Here is a 15856-nt window from a genome sequence, read left to right on the forward strand (position 1 = left end):
GATGCTGAGAACTAAGGAACAGCAGTGCAAAGAAGCTGTGATATCAGTAGTGCTGTGTCTTCCAAAACTGTGGAGTTATCGATCAGTCTGTTCCCCCTCATCCCACATAGGCACTCAGATCTTAGCAGAGCATAGCCTCCTATCTGCATTTGGTGGTTGTTTGATTTTTGTTTTTTTTTAATTGCTTGCTACCCACTGAATTAATAGGGATCTACAAATATTACTTCTGTGCATCTGTAGACCTAGTTTGTTTGCTAGAATCAAAATAGGGTGTGCAAAAAGGCATCCGTCCTAAATATGTTCCTCCTATGTCAATGTGTGGCAATAGAAAGGATTTGAGTTACTTGTCTGATGCTTTCTGTTCCTCTCCTTGAAAAAAGGAAGTAGCATGGTCTGTATCCTCTGCAATCACAGCCTTTTCTAAACACGTTGGTATGTTATTGTAACTTGCCTTTTTCTGTCTTAAAAATCTCTTCTGTATTACATTATAAATGCTAATAAAATGCTAGTAGAAAAAAAAATAAAATGCATGTTGTTTTAGAAGTCTATGAGGTAGAGTTAGTGTAGGAGGCTGGAATTTTTTGCAAGGGGAGTATTATTTTCACTTTTTATTTTCACACTGACCAATATTTTTACTTTGGGTAAAATAAAAACATAGATTTTCCTGAGACTTTACCAAGATAAATTTTCTGAACATTAGGCATTCCAGGATATACAGCCAACTCCTCCTGAGAGGCCAATGGATAGATCCATTTGTTTTGGGATATGGTTTTCCCCCTCTCTCATTTGTCAGCTTTCACTTGTGGTAACAATGCAAAGGATTGTCAACTATGCAAGTCAAAGCTTTAAAAAGTATTCATCCCCTTTACTTTCATGTCCTCGAGAATTGTGGCCTGGAGGAAAGACTGACCTTTGTCGTCTTGATGTGCTTGAGAAAAGGGACAGTGAAACAGCTGGTTGGGTTGCAGCAGTTGTATGTGCCCTGGAGTGGCAGACAACAAGATGCTGTAATAAAATGAGGAATGGTGCAGTAGAAAGTCAGCTCATCAGCTTGGTCACCTCTTTCCATTCCTGGCAGTGAGTCACTGTAGCCATCTTTTATGAAGTCATCTGCTACTTCTCCTCCAAGCTCTATTATTAATCTCTGTTCATTGTTCCCCAGCATTCTCAGATGCTTCTCTGTTATTTTGCCAGAAGTGTCTCAGCCATTCACAGACTGCTGGGGATAGCTGATAGACTGCCTTGCAAAGAGGTGGCCTTCTGAGTCCTACTGCAATTTTTGAACAGTGTATTTATGAATGCGATATATTCCTATAAACAAACAAAAAACTCAACAAAAATTAAAAAACCCTTCTATTTCAACTTTGACTCACATATTTAAGTTAGATATACTTCTCACAGATTACTGTGCACCAATCGGAAGACACTTTAAGAAATCTGTTTCTCCCCTCGTAATTTTGAATGCGAAAGCATTGCTCAGCCTTGCTTTTCTCACACTTAAATATGTAAACAAGAAAAATCCTTTCACCCAAACAGGTTTTTTATTGTTATTAATGTACAGTTATACTGTATGTATCGACTGAACCTTTCACCCAAGGGAATCTCAGTGTCTTAGAAAAACACATCACAGTGAACAGATAAGTCACATAAGTTTTTGTACCCCTTATGCATAGAACTTCACACTGTAAAAATTGTTTAAAAATTCATCAGTCTCAATAAAGACGAAGGTAGGAGCTGATTTTCCTTATAGTCTTATATAACAAGGAGAAATGCAAATAATCCTTAAACTTTTCAGAGACATTTTTCAGCTGGTGGTGGTGTGATGTCTCTTCCTTCTTTTACTTCTTTAGGCATATATTATTTTTTCCTGCTTATATGAGCTACTTTAATCTTTGTCTAAACTTCTACTGGGAATCTAACCTTTACTCTCCTAGGGAAACAAGTATTTAAGCATCTTACTAATTTTGCCAAAATTCACTATAACCCGTTATTACTCGTTCATAAAAACGATGCCTTTATAGAATTCTTTGTGACTGTCATAGCATTTGGGTCACAAAACTTGCTGGCATTACTGAAAGTTGTGCGTGGTGCTGAGTAGAGCATACTTTGTCTAATTGCAAGCTACTGTAGAAATGTTCTTAACAACTTACTCTCGTAACTACATTTTGCAAAATATTAAGATAATTCTTCCAAACTCAAGTAAATCTACCTGTACTTGTTTCACTTGTTTTGTATTATGTTTGCTGTTTTTTTGTTTTTTTTTTTATTTTCCCTTTGAAATCCTTAAAACTATAGACCTAGTAATTTTTAATGGAATTGTAAGACTCTGGAGTGCAAATGAAGGGCCCAGGTATGATACACTCTCCTCCTTGACTGCAGAAGTTTTTTATATTTTCCATTACAAAATTAGACATTATAGCACATGTAATTTTAATAGTAATTTTATAGAGAAGACTGATGCTTTGCCAACAATTTTTCTTATTGTGAATATTGATAAATATTACCTGGAATTGTATACTGAAGAGTATGTTTCAAAATACTGTGGCACTCATTCTTATCTTACTGTGTTTGAGCTCTTAAGGTGACTACAAGCCTTTATACCAGATCAAGTCTACAATGCAGTGCAAATATTGAGATTTCTATATGAGACAGCTAGGTAAAAGAAACTGATAACTAGGTGAGAAACTGAGTCTTCTTGATTGGCTTAAGCATTCGTGAATGCAATATTTGGAGGAGTGGAATGGTTCTCACAGCCAAAATAGTACAAAGGATGATATGAATTATAGTCTGTGTAGTGAAATAACCATGTTCTTTATTGTTGGCATTGTGAATATGTCATTATTTTGTGACAGAGGATAGTTTACCAACCTGCTACTTGTTGGTTATACTGATTCTGATGTGCTGGTCTGCCTGCTTGGCAAATTAGAGTATACACAATCAAAACAAAGGAATGGAGATGTCTGCAATTGGAAAAGGACTTTAGATTTGTTTCTGACAGTGATCCATGACAGACACTTGTGATAAGAAGTGTCTACATTTGACTTACATTAGGAAGGTATGGGATAAATTTTCTCCCCTACAGTAGTCGATATCTTGATAATATGTAATATTCTGAGATGGATTTAAATTTGGAAGGAAAGACTTCACTATTACTTCAACAGTATTTTCAAAAATTATCTCCAGTAAGTCTGGCTGTTTATTTATTTTTTCTCTTTGTAGAAGTTATATCAGATTTGTTTTGTTTTGTTTTTAATCTTGAAAAGGTCTGTTTCATCTATTTCTGGTGGCTATATGAAATGTTTTGAAATCCTCTACTTTTAACTTGAGTGGGATTTTTTTGCTGTTCTTCTCAGTTGTGAAAGAAAAACCATGATTTACCTTCTCTGTGCTGCTTGATAGCATGCTTTCATCAAGTGACTCCTTGCTTATCTCTCTTTTAGGCTCTTTTCAGAGTACTCAACAGCCTAGTTGTTGTTCACTGCATCTCATTCATAACATGACGATAACATAAAACTGGTGTTGCTTGTCTGGCAGATTTTACTGGGGATTTGGGCTCTTTAGGTTATGCTTTTGGTCTCAGATGCATATTTTATATTTTTATATAGATTAAAAATATCTACAGTTAATTTCTTGTCCTTTCACAAAGGACACAATATCTCAACTTGTGATATATCAGCAGATCATTGTGGTCCTTCTTTGTCCCACATTACACACCCTTACATATATCCTGCACTTACTTTCATCTCAGTGCTTCTGGACCTTCCAAAGTATCAAATAGGAAGTTAAATAATCAGAGATGTAGTTTATAACATAAAACCAGTCATGTTAACCTTTTGCTATACAGAAAATCTAATTCAATTCTACACTCAACTTTCTGCTATACAGTTTTTTTACCCCAACAATATTTATCCCACTGTTCTATGATGACTTGGCTTCCATAATACCTTCACATTAGGAAATTTTTCACAGACCCTTTCTAGCTGGAGTTAACTCGCATCAAGTAGCTTTCCTTAAAAAAGAACACACACCACAAATGTTAACAGACTGTGAGACGTTTCCTTTAGCATGAATCCTTTTCACTATTTTATATCAATTTGCCAAATTCAGGTGTATGGGCATATAATGAATGATGAAATCTCTTGATTATTCTGAGTTTGCTCTTACGTGAAGAGACAACACTAATTTGGCCCTACTCCTTTAAACAGTACCTTTCGCTGTAAGAGCTTTCCTTTTGCCAGCAGCATAGCCAATTTATTTTTAAGATCTTCTGAACCCTTGGTGTAATGCCATCATCTGTACCTGATGACTCATTGTTTTTATAATTATCAGTTTGCTCAAGAACCTTTTCCTCTGACACTTCAATTTCCCAAAGTACATCATCTTTACTACCAAAGAGAAGGGAGCACTGATCCTGGTTCCCACCTACAAATCTTCATTAAATGCATGGGAACATTGAACTTTACAGCATACCCTGAAGTTCTTAATGTTTTGTAATGAAACCAAATTTAGAAAAATACAACACTTTTTCCCTCATATTCTATAACTACTTTTGTGTGTGTGTGTGTGTCAATGAATGTAGAGAAATATGTATAGGGCTTTTTTTCCTAACCTTTACTCAGTCATCCAGTTTAAAAGGTATAAAAACTGGTAAGAGATTAAAAAAAAAAAAAAAAAAAAAAAAAGAAAGTTTTTAAAATAGATCTCAGAATTGCTCAAATTCATCACTCCAGAGAAAGTGAAAATTGTGGTTGAAAAATCCAGTGTAAAATATTATCCTAAAGTAACAGTGCTCAACTTTCACTCCATTTTTATTCCACACTCATCTGAAATTCTTCTTTTTGTGTTTAACATGTTTCTAATGTATGTTAATTATTTAAATATCTTGCCACCTTTTAAGTTCCTTGCAGGAGTTTTTAAAATTAAAGGTTCTAAGCTAATGAATGTGATTTGAGAATTGCCAAGCTTATAGTGCAGGGCAGTACATGGTGCCATTAAGGATAACATGAAGAAGAATTCTCTGATGGGGACTCAAATAAATGTAGTTGTGTGTATGTAATAAAGAGCACACAGAAATGGATGAGACAAAACAAAATTATTTATAAGGAGAAATGCAAAAGGTTGTCATGCTGAGTGATTACATGTAGTTATAGGGAACACTAACAAGGTTATCACTAGAAGCTGAGTGCTGAGATGCTTACAGATGTTTTCTAACTAGTACAAAGACTAAACTGTTTTTATCTTGCAGGACAGACAAGCCTGGAATTGGAGGGGAGCTAACTCTTTTTTCTGATTGTGAATAATTCAGCCCAATAGCAATAATGGCTCACACAGGTCAGTGTAACAAACAAAGCAATGAAACTTCTAGATATTTGATGGAGAATTATCAGTTTAAATGCTTTCCTGCTGCAGTATCCGGGATTCTTTTTGGTACAATGTTATCATATTTTCACCTTGTGCTTTATAAATTAACAGCGAAATGCATATGTGCACACACATGTGCACACACACACACACAAGGGTTAATGAATTGTAGCAAACTGAAATACTCAGCAAAAAGGTTTACTGTGGGAGCAAGGAGCCTTTGCTAAGCAGCTACTGTAATATTAGAAAACCAGATGCTGAAACTCTGCTCGCATTCCAAAAGTACAAAGATTTCTAGGAAGCACAGTAATTCAGAGTTGGCTGAGCGCTGTTCCAGCAACTCACTGAGCTAAAACATCATTTACCCACAACATCAATGTGATCTGAGTTTTATACTATCATTTAAACATTTAAACAGCAACAGATTTACAGCACAGATTCAAGATATGGCTGTAACTAATACTATAACAAAATCAATAGACAAATGGTCTACCAAAGGGTAGTCACTGCTGTTTTCACTGATGTGCGTATGTGTGCACAGCACAGTCACACCCATGTGTTTTAAATTCAGCTCATAGGAAGGAGTTTTAAGCTCAGGGATTTAAAGCATTCAGACTTCTTCAGACCAAAATCATATCAAGACACAGCTAGGAGTATCAGTGGCCATGTCTAGAGCCAATAAAAATCTGTGGAAGTGTTTTTCTACTGAAATTGGCCTTTGGGGATTTTCCTTTAAGATTACATTTTAATTGAAGTAGGGAGTCAGTGGTGGAAGTAAGAAGCCCACTAACATTGGAGTTCCTCACTGAGCTTTGCTGATTTTGCCAGGTTAATTAAGGCATTTCTGTTGGACTTAACTTTCAAGCTGCAGAATGATGAAACACTGTGCTATTTCACCACGGCATCCCATCTTCAGAGGCTGATTTTTGGCAGGCTATTAGTGGTCATGGTACTCAGCTGGTATAGTAGCTGTTCGCTTTCAGATTTCAAAAATTTGCATCAGACACCACAAGCATTTTGACACCTCATAATTTCCTAGATTTACAAATACATATATAGAAATGGGAAGAAAGGCAAAAGCTGAAAGGATGGACAGAATGTCCATGGCTCACAGGAGAAAAAATGTCCATTTAAATATCAAGCTTAAAAATTATAACTTGGAGCATTTACCTTCAGAAGTTACAACGTGCTGAATACCTTTGATCCACAAACCTCAATCATTAAATGTTACTAAATGGGTTTTTCTTCATACATACGCCTTTTACCCTGCATTTATGGGCTCGGAGCACCAAGTTAGAAATAAAGACTTACATTGATTCTTATTTTTTAAATTAACATAAGCTCAAAGGACTATTTCATGAGAGACGGGTTGTGTTTTCCTTTTAGTTTTTCCACAGGTTAGCTGTCCAGAAAGAGGAGTCATTAAGTAAACTTAAGAATTAAAATGTTCTTTCCCCAGTTCAACAAAGAAATAGAAGAATATTAATATGAAATAGGGGATATATTAATTTATGGCTTTTTGTTTTGGTTTGGTTTGATTTTTTTTTTTTTTTTCCATTGATATAGAGTGTTTGTGCACACAGCTTGAGAAGAGTTTGGGACAGTGATTTAAGCCCACATACTTTACCATTAGAAATAGCTGAAAGCACATGTGATCTGTTCGGGTGACAAGGAGTAGCTTGTTAAGTCACACAAGCACTAGGAGCATGATTACTTTTGATCATTAGCCTCCATACTAAAATGTTAGTCAGAGGCCCTCTTCTAAATGTCAGCAGTAACGTGCTTGTTCACATGGTAAAGATAAACCTTGGTGGTACAGGACAAAAGGGTTAATGAATAAGCAATGCCAAAGAAAGAAAAACACATGTTGCATTAGGAAACATTTCCGCATTACTGTGTCGTTAGTGTGAGGAAATGTCACGTGCAGCTTCAGACTATTTATACTGCCTAAAATCAATTTTGAAAAACGTAAGCACTGGCCACAGTGGGGCCCTAGCAAGGATTTGAAATAAACCTCCCAGGAGGAGGATGTAATTATTTTCTCTTAATATCTAAAATATCGAGTTTAAAGGGAGAATGTAAAAGCATTCATTCAGCACAAGTGCCTCAGTGTGCTTGCTGAATGGCACTGAGCAGCCTGAAGGCCAGTGCTGCGCTGCTTCATGTGCCTGCTGCCCCACTGGCTGTGCTGGGATTAGACAGGGTGTCAACGAGCACAGAATTTAGCTACGGAATTCTAAATCCACTTGGGGTGAGAAACCACACATGGGCACGTGCACACATTTGTGCACAGGCACACAGCGTGCCTGGCGTTGCTGCAGGTGAGGTGGCTGCGGTGTGCTTGTGGGGTGGGGTCCCCAAGGCAGGAATGCCAGAAGTCTTCTTAATCTTATTCAACTCACAGAAGTTATAGCCAGCCTTAGCAGTGGCATTTTCGTCTTCAGAATGTATTGCTATTCTTAAAGCTAGCTAAACGCACTTAGTTTAAGAAAGCAGTACTGCCCTAGTACTTTTCTTTGCATTTGTGAGCTTCCACCTGTCAGACAGCTTGATCGTGTTCAAATGAGACATTCACACACCAGTTTCTCTGAGCAGCAGCAGATGCACCTGGGGATCTGAGCAGGAAGAATCTGTAAGATCTTTGTGCTGCTGAAAGATAACTGTGTGTCTTTCATTCAGGAAAATATACTCATAGAGACCACCTTGAGGTATCTCCTTTCCAATTAGAGAAGATGCAGAGCATCCTTTCGTATCATTTGGATGTGAACCAAAGGGAAAGTCCCAACCAGAGAGTTTCCTTGGCTGCTCTGGAGCTCTGAAAGGGCTAGAGGTAGCAGGTCAGAGTAAGACTTCTCACTTTAAGAGGTGTCATAGTGGCTCGTCCCACTCTGCTTATCCCATAGTGATAAGTACTTGATCTTGCCAAGCAGTGAAAATCACCTAAAATTATTTCTATTGCACTTTGCCATCATTAGTAGCCGATTCGTGCTCTTTCAGGAAGGGTCAGCAAGTGCAGTGTATGAGGCACGTGACATTAGGGCTGCATACGGTGTTACTATCAGCGTCTGAGTTTAAATTCCAAACATCCAGGTGCCTGGAATTCAGATGCCATGTTTTAGTCTAGGCCCATCTCTGATTTTTGCTCAGATATAGTGGGAACAGAACAAAACAAGCCAGGTCTGTCCGAGAGAGGAGATTTAAAAGCAATGATCTGAGATCTACAGGAAGGATTGCTGCTATCTCTGGGCCATATTGTGTCATTGATTTTTAGGCTGATGTCTTAACTGATTCCAATTGGGATTTAGAGTTAGAAAGTGATGTTATGGTGTGGCCCTACGTGATGAAGAGTACGGCCTCAGGTTTGCGTGCAGCTCCAACTGTGTACATCCTGAGTCACTCCTCTCAGCTAGAGCGAGGTCACCAGAGCGGCAGAACTTGGAGCATGTTACCAAGGGGTGCAGATGGGTGCAACCCACAGCACGTCCACAGCAGGGGAACAGTCCATCCGCACCCTCCCTGCCCTCAGCTAATCAAATAATTTGAGGCAGCTTCACTCTCTATCAAAGGGAGATAAGAAACCTTGAAGTTACCACAGGATAAAAGCATGCACACAGGCAATTACCAGAAAGCAGCTGATGTGCTGTGAGTTCACACCCTGCTTTACCCTGTGGTAACTTGTTTGTAGGCTGACTCTCTCTGAAAGCTGAATTGGAGAGCAGGCTGTCGCCCTTTGCATCACCCTAATGACTGCTATTGAAAAAAAACACTTGAAGCCTTCTAAGCTCTTTCAAGAAAAAAGAAAAGGGATGGGCTCAAAAAACTGTTCCTTTTGGGGATATTTCCCGTATGTTTTGAAGTAAGGCCAGCCTGACATTTCTTGCTAGTTAGCATCTAGCAGTACTTCAGTGTAGTCTAGTTGCTAGTCTTAAGCTTCTGTCTGCTAGGATTTGTTACAGATGTGAATAACCAGATCACAGTAATAATTACAGTGCTGTCTGCTGACACTTCTGCAGTTAACATCTGTCATTAGTTTTGTTATAAGTCTATATTTATTAGGAGTTGTGACTTGGACAAAGAACATGCTCTTTAAGGTGAATTTACCCATATAATGATAAAGCTTCACCTTTTAAAAATCCATTTATTTTCACATTTACGAAATGCCAAAAAAGGAGCAGTTTACAATATAAGAAAGCTTTTTGTTAGTTTTATTTGATTATTTTAAAATCCCATTGTTTGCCAGAATTATACTCAGACCAACAGTGAAACAAGTTGCTGGGATATAATAGACTACAAAATGGCCCGAGACATGCATTCTTTCTGGAAGCTTAAGAACATACTGTGCTATTGGAGATGCAATGGAAACTTGCAAAATGGAGAACTAACTTCAGCCTTCAAATTATCCCCACAACTCTATTTGCTACATTCTAATTAATACTATAATATGGCCCAGAAAATTTAGGGCAAAGGCTGAAGCTGTTGGTCAAGATGTAGCCACACTGAGTGATTGTATGAGTCTCAAATCTCTTTTTGTCTTACAAAACATTGGCCCTGAAATATATATAAAAGGCATAAATGGGTAATCTATAGATGAAGGGCCAAATTCACCAGTGCCAGGTCTGGAAGATATAAATAACACTTTCTTGTTTCAGAGTGGATCATTGCATGTTAAGTGGGGATTGACTCTGCCTTTATTTGGTGTTTTCTGATGATGGAAGAAGATTAATTTAATTTGTGGTTGGGATTTCATATGAGCTTTGCTGTTAGCAGCTGCTGAATCAGTGCATTCCTCTCTTGCTCTGGCCATTTATTTGGCTGTCTAGCACATGTTTTGGTCAGGTCTAATACTTTCACTCCTCTGCTTCCACCACATGGCAGGGTGCTAGGCTTTGGCATAGACTGGTAGAAGCTGACATAATTTTGGTCTGTATTTGCTCTGGAATTTTAGATTAAGTTTGTGCCCTCTGGTCAATACCACTGAGTGACTGACTGCTTGTCTGGTGCTTCTTAGCAAAACCTCATAACATTGCTTTAACATATGTAATTGTTTGGATTAATAGTAAAGTACCAATTGTTGAATAAAAAAAGAGTTTGCTCTATGAACCAAAACTATGTTTTGATTGGGTGATACTGGGATATTTATGAAAAAAATTCCTTTGGCCAGAAAAATTATAATAAACTATATGCTATATTAAACCTTAAAAAAAAAATGGATCTACTTTACGTTGCTTCCAAAAAGCAGTTCACAATCCAATAGTATCTGGTCAATGCTGATAGATAAACAATCACTGTACTTAAAACACTGGGGAGCCTTGAGGCAGGAAATGATATTCATTTACAGGTACTGGTGCTTCATTATGAAATCATAGCTGCAAACCAAGATTTTACTAGTTCTTGTAATATAAAAAAACTGATTGCTTTCATTTTGTTCATTGGCAAACTTTTCAAGTAGAGGGTTTAGCAATAAATTTGAACAAAACAGAGACTGTACAATGTCAAAGCCAGGAAAAAAAAGTGCATCACTGTTGGTGTTTTATATTAAAATATATTCTATCTATCAGTCTAATAGATTTTCTTTATGATTTGCCCATCTTATCTTGAGAACAAAATACTATCCTCTCTCACTGATATTTTGTTTTTTTGGAAAAGCAATCTCTTGTCTAGTTCTGTCCTTTGAAATAGCTCATAGCATCAGAGATTTTGCATCAAGAGTAATAGACCAAACTGTGCAGAAATCCCGATGGAAGTCAGCAGGTAAGGACAGCATTAACTATTTAAAAACTAAAAAACAAATCAGAATGTTTTAGAAGATGAGGAAGGTGAATAAGTCCTTTATATGAAAACAAAAGCAAATTGGATCTTTTTTTGCATATTCTGATTTTCTTAATTGGCAAAAATATTTTAGATTCCTTTTCTGGAACTTGTGAACACCTATTCTTAGAGTGAGTAAATGTAATAATATTATTCTACTGGGTTATTACAGAGCAGCAAGTTATGTGCAATTTCAAGGTATGAACATTCATGTGTTTATGTGGATTTCTTCTCCAAACTCGAAAGAGATTGTATGCTAGAGCACAGTCCCTATTTTTCTGCATGAAAATACTTTTTGCTGTCATGTGTAATCTTTTAACTTGAGAAGTCAAGTTTGTAGAATTATTTGTTGAGGTTCACTTAAGAATGTTGCATGTAGTGCTTTTCTTCAATTGGTGATCTTTCGAAGAACCACTGGTGGATAACAAAGAAATGGGCCATACTGCTGATCCACAAACAGGGTTGCTCTATTTATGTCATCTCCATGAGGTTTTGTCTGTGCCTCTTTTCCCTGCATTATAAAAAAGATGTTATATAGACATCTCCCCACATTACCTCTGTACCTTTAAGAGAGCTCCATTTTGGTGTAGATGAAAAGGAAGTTGCCTGTGGAAGAACATTTTACAAAGTAAACTTAGGTATATCATTTGATCTCTGAACTAACCTATGAAAGTATCCATTATTTTGAGTTACTCTATGGTAACTCAGATTATCTCACTAAAATTAGGTAATCTCCATTGCCCATTAGTAAGACACAAGAAAATCCTAAATTGTGTGTGCACAGGGCAACACATATAAAGAGACTCCATTCACACTATGAACTTGTGTTTTTGCTTACATGTTACAGAGGATGCAGAGCTGTATATATTCTGACCCCTGCATTAGAAAAATATACATATGCTAGCAGCAAAGTACCTTATGCAGTGTCTCCTTTTTACCCCAGTATATTGATATTCATTATCCTAGATGAGAACAATAATTACGACTTAATGAAATTTGCAATATAATGTGCCAGCCAAACTGGGATTATTTATCAGACCGCAGAATTATATTTTTAGAATTTTTTGTATTTCCTAATATTTCAGAACAATGTCATTTCTATATGTATGCTTTATTTTTTAAATAGAAGAAAAATAAATCAAAGAAAGTGAGAGCTATAAGATGATTAAAGCTCTTATAAAAGGTTTCTTAGTGCTGCTGCTGCTGACCTTCTCAGTCTGTTCTGCTTTGCTTTGGTATGTTTAACTGCCCCAGGAGGTCATTATCAGACAGTGGTGACTGTTTTGTCAGGTCTTATTGTTTAATTAGATCACAGTTTATGTCAAAATTCGAAAATTCTTTTGGCACATGCCAAAATTTTCACAGTTTTTAGTTTTTAAGTTGAAATATTTCTCAAACAATAAGCAGCAGCTACAAGGGGGTAGACAAATTTATTTAATATTTACAGTGTGCGCTTAAAATTTGTGCCTTGGGTTAAATTCATTGAAATGTGACATCTTATTTTCAAGAGTATCCTATGGGTAATCCCTTGAAACTTGTATTGACATTAATATAAGCCTTAAGAAATAGGCCTGCTGAGGCTCACATTATCTATAGGAAAGCTAATTTTGTTTTACTGATCTTGCCTCCACTCATCTGAAATGGTAAAAGATTGCATAAACAAACCCTCATCTACGGAATTAGAAAATGATGTTTTTGATATGTCTTTCCTGCCCTTGAAATTGTGTGCCTGCAGTATGCAATCTGTGGTGTACCATGTTTCACTAATGGTAAGATAATTGGTACAAATTTCTAGGCTAGAGGTAAATGCTAAACTGCCATACCACAAATTTGTTGTTTGCATGATCTACTTGTTTCTGAATAAAGCAACTTACTTATCTTTTTCTTTACCATATTTAATTAGAACTTATTATAGAAATTAGTGGGAAAAGAGGTATATTACTCATTCCTCACTAGTAAAGCATTCTCTTCAGGAATACATTTTTAGTTGTCATATTCTTATTCATGTTGTGCAGAGCCAAATCAATTAGTGCTCTTGGAAAGATGCAGTACCCAAACTGAGCCAAGAATGATGGTGTTCAAAGTATCAAAACATTAAATGACCTCATGCAGGTCCTGTGTTCTGGAAAATGTGTCTGCTCTCTCCAACTTTCTCTTGTGGCCTGATAAAGTATATTGTCTCTCTAAAGACACTTAGTGTCTTTCAGCAAAATAAACCTGAAAGCCTCAAATCTCCCTCACAATAAGCTGTTAGTAAGGCTCTTCTTCTGGGTCTAGATGCTTCAGCTCGTGAGACTGGAAATCATACAAGGTTTGAGGGTGATTTATTTCTCTAGAGCCATTACTCTTAGATATTTCAGTATCACTATTCTCCAAACATCTCTCCACTGCATATTAATGGTGAATGACCCTTCTCCCTAGGACTTCAGTGAGCACTGTAGTATATTAGCTCTCAGGCACTTGATGGAGCAAAGTCTGTGCTACACCTTCAGAGCAAGGTTCTATTGTCCCTCCAGGTGAAACACAGGGAGCTAAAGATAAATGGCTAATTTAAATCCCAGAAAACAGCAAACAGGAAAACATGTGAGAGTGGAACTAATTATTGCTGCAGCTGTGACTAAAACCTGTTAGTAGGTCAGATGAGGCTGCCCAAGCAGGCTGGGGCTTCTCTGGATTGACTCCCTGGAAGATGCTGTGGAAAAGCAACATTGGAAAAAAGGATGCTAAATAGGGGGACTGGGAAGTAAGTAAGAACCCTGAGGATGGAGTCGTTTGAAGCAGTCTGCAGGGGCTTAACTGAGGCTTGGCTGATATTCTCAATGAATTCTTTGCTTTTTTTCTTTAGTAGTCATACCAGTTATTCTCAAGGTACTCAGCCCACTGAGCAGGAAGACAGAGATGGGGAGCAGAATAAATACCCCACAACTCAAGTGGAAACAGTGACTTGCTATTCCATCTAGAGTATTACAATGGGGCCAGGTGGGATCCACCTGAGAGTAGTGCCCTGTTTAATATCTTTATTTATTATTTGGAGGAGGGGATTGAGTGCACTATCAGTAAGTTTGCAAGTGACACCAATTTCAGAGGAAGTATTGATCTGCCTGGGGCTAGTAAGGCCCTTCGGAGGGATCTAGATAGGCTGGATTGATGAGCTGATGAACTGTATGAGGTTCACCAAAACCAAGTGCCAACTCCTGTGCTTTGGTCACAACAATCCCAGAAAATGCTACAGGCTTGGGGCAGAATGCCTGGAAAACTGTGCTAAAGAAAGTGGTCTTGGGGGTATTAGTCAACACCCCACTGAATGTAAGTCACAAATCCAGGTGGCCAAGAAGGCCAACAGCATCCTTGGTTGTAACAGAAATAGTGTAGTCAGCACGGCTAGGGACATCATCGTTCCTCTGTACTTGACACTAATGAGGCCACACCTTGAGTACTGTGTTCAGTTTTGAGCACTTCACCACAATAAAGGCATTGAGGTCCTGGTGCATGTCCAGAGAAGGGCAACGAAGCTGTGAAGGGTCTGGAGCGAAGTGGCTCCAGAAGTGGCTAAGGGAAGTGGAATTGTTTAGTCTGGAGAAGAGGAGGCCCAGGGGAGACCTTATTGCTCTCTACAACATCATGAAAGGAGATTGTAGTGAGATGGGCATCAGCCTGTCCTCCCATTTAACAGCAACAGGACGAGAGGTAATGGCCTTAAGTTGCACCAGGGGAGCTTCAGGTTGAATACTAGGAAAAATTTCTTCTCTGAAAGAGAGACCAAGCATTGGAACAGGCTGCCCAGGGAGATGGCAGGATCACCTTCCTTGGAGGTGTTCAAGAAATGTGTAGATTTAGTACTTAGGGACATGGTTTAGTGAGCATGGAGGTGATGGGTTGATGGTTGGATTAGATGATCTTAGAGGTCTTTTCCAATCTTAGTGTTTCTATGATTAATATCTGATCTCCGAGGAGAGATTTGCAAAACTCAGTGTTACCTATCTTGTCTTCTCTGAAAGGAGTCTGGCAAAAAGTTGTGACTCTTACATAAGGGAGAGGTAGCATGTACTTTGGAATTAAGTTTGATATATCCAGAACCTTGAAAACTGAAAGCCCTGATCATGAAGACAGCAAAGCACATGGGTTTGCTGCCAAGCACAGTCATGAGGGAATAATGCATGCAACAGGGAAGTAAGTTGCAGCCAGCTTAAATGTGGCATATTCTCAATCACAACTGCTAAACCTACATGAAGTCCTAAGGGAGAATCAGTCTAGATGTGAGGATGGCCCCATATTTTCCCCCTATGTTTGGCCAGTGCCAGGGCATGTCAGCAAGCCAAACCTCCCCAGCAAGCAGCCAAAACTCAATTGCTCATTCAATGGAGGAGCCTCTCCACATCACTCACTTGTTTGCAAATTGCTCCAACTATCTGCCTACTTTGACTAATGCTGTCCTGTTTATCAAAAGTGGGCTGTTTGCCAGCCTGGCTCTAAGCCTAGCCTCTCCATACAGACATATCTAAGCCTCTGCCTTCAGCTCATGCACAGGCCCAGTCCTGCTTCCTATCGCATTTCACCTTGCTCATTCTGGAGAAATTTTGCAGCCCTCTACAGTCTGGATAGAGACTTGCAGATAAGTAAATTTTGTCAGCAATCCCTGTGAGTCTGCTCAACGTTACTTCAGTCTGGTCATTCATTTTTAGCCTTT

General features: G+C 38.1%; 1 protein-coding gene across 1 annotated transcript in view; it reads left to right on the top strand.

The window, feature by feature from the left end:
• LOC116243490 (uncharacterized) overlaps nt 1-15856 on the top strand; it is a 226471-nt gene that overhangs the window by 8121 nt on the left and 202494 nt on the right. The window contains exon 2 of the mRNA XM_090146395.1: nt 5246-5331. The gene's annotated coding sequence lies outside the window, so the exon portion shown is untranslated. The remainder of the gene's footprint in view (nt 1-5245; nt 5332-15856) is intronic.

This window comes from Phasianus colchicus, chromosome 9 (genome assembly GCF_987193195.1).
Source record: "Phasianus colchicus chromosome 9, bPhaCol1.hap1.1, whole genome shotgun sequence".
NCBI lineage: Eukaryota > Metazoa > Chordata > Aves > Galliformes > Phasianidae > Phasianus > Phasianus colchicus.